The sequence below is a fragment of the Cryptomeria japonica genome, chromosome 10 (assembly GCF_030272615.1).
Source record: "Cryptomeria japonica chromosome 10, Sugi_1.0, whole genome shotgun sequence".
Taxonomy (NCBI): Eukaryota; Viridiplantae; Streptophyta; class Pinopsida; order Cupressales; family Cupressaceae; genus Cryptomeria; species Cryptomeria japonica.
The window spans coordinates 467231279-467232705 of record NC_081414.1 but is presented as its reverse complement, the minus strand read 5'-3'; positions in this window follow the sequence as shown (position 1 = coordinate 467232705).

The following is a 1427-nucleotide window of genomic DNA, read 5'->3' as shown; positions in this document are numbered from 1 at the left end:
TATTTCTGAAGACCCATTTGGTTCCAATGAAATTTTTATGCTCTGGTCTGGGTACTAAAGATCATGTCCATTCTTCTCTATCTGGTCAAGTTCTTCTTCCATTGCCTTGATCCAGTCTTCATCTTTATGTGCCTCTTTGAATGATTTAGGCTCAAATTTAGAGATCATACATGAGTTTTCTCTGACCTTTCTTTGTGTAAGAATTCTTGCATCTTTGTCTCCTATGATCTGCTTTGGATCATGATTGAGTTTTACATACCTAGGTATATTCTTAACAAACTCCTCTTTCTTTTCTTCTTCATCCTCATCTTCATCAGCATCAGCATCCACCAGTGTAGGAGCACAATTACTAGTACTGGGCTGATTTGCAACAGGTTCCCAGAAGGTTACTACCGATCCATCTCCTACATGCTCTCTGTCAGTTTCCTTAGGTTTCTTAGAGTTTTCATCAACCCTAACATTGATGCTTTCAACAATTCTCTGAGTCCTATTGTTGTAACATTTGAGAGCTTTGCTCTTTGTGGAATACCCTAGGAATATTCCCTAATCAGATTTAGCATCAAACTTGCTCTGATGTTCACTCCTCTTGATATAACATTTACTACGAACACTATGAAGTAGCTTACCACTGGTGTCTTACCAGTCCAGTGCTCATAAGGAGTCTTATCCTTTCCTTTCTTGATGAGTACCCGGTTCATTGTGTAGACTAAAGTGCTCACCGCTTCTCTCCAAAAGGTGTGAGAAACCTTTCCTTGGATTAACATGGTTCTAGCCACTTCAACCACAGTCCGGTTGTTCCCCTCTGCTAAACCATTCTGCTGTGGAGTCTGGGGGGCAGACAATTGCCTCTTGATGCCATTCTCTTCACAATATTTGTTGAATTCACTGGAAGTAAATTCTCCTCCTTGATCAGTTCTAAGGCATTTGATTCTTCTACTGCTTTCCTTTTCTACCAGTGCTCTAAAATCTTTGAGCTTTCCAAAGGCTTCAGACTTATCCTTCAAGAATGTGACCCACATCATTCTTGAGTAATCATCTGTAAGAATCATAAAATACCTATCTCCCTACACACTCCTAGTTTTCATAGGACCACACAAATTAGTATGCACAAGATCAAGTAAATTGTCTGCAGTGAAAGATTTACCTTTGAAGGTTGAGGAAGACATTTTCCCCAGTTGACATTCTCTACACAAAGGATTTTCTGGTTTGCTCAGCACTGACAATCCTCTAACTACCTTGATCTTACTGGCCTTCATAATATTGTCAATGTTTACATGGCAGAGTCTCCTATGCCATATCCAACTATCTTCAAACTTAGCCATAAGACATGTACTGACATTAGCATTTAACTGAAATAGGTTACCTTTTGTCTGCATACCGGTAGCCATCAGTTCACCACTCTTTCCTTTGATTTTTCACACTCCATT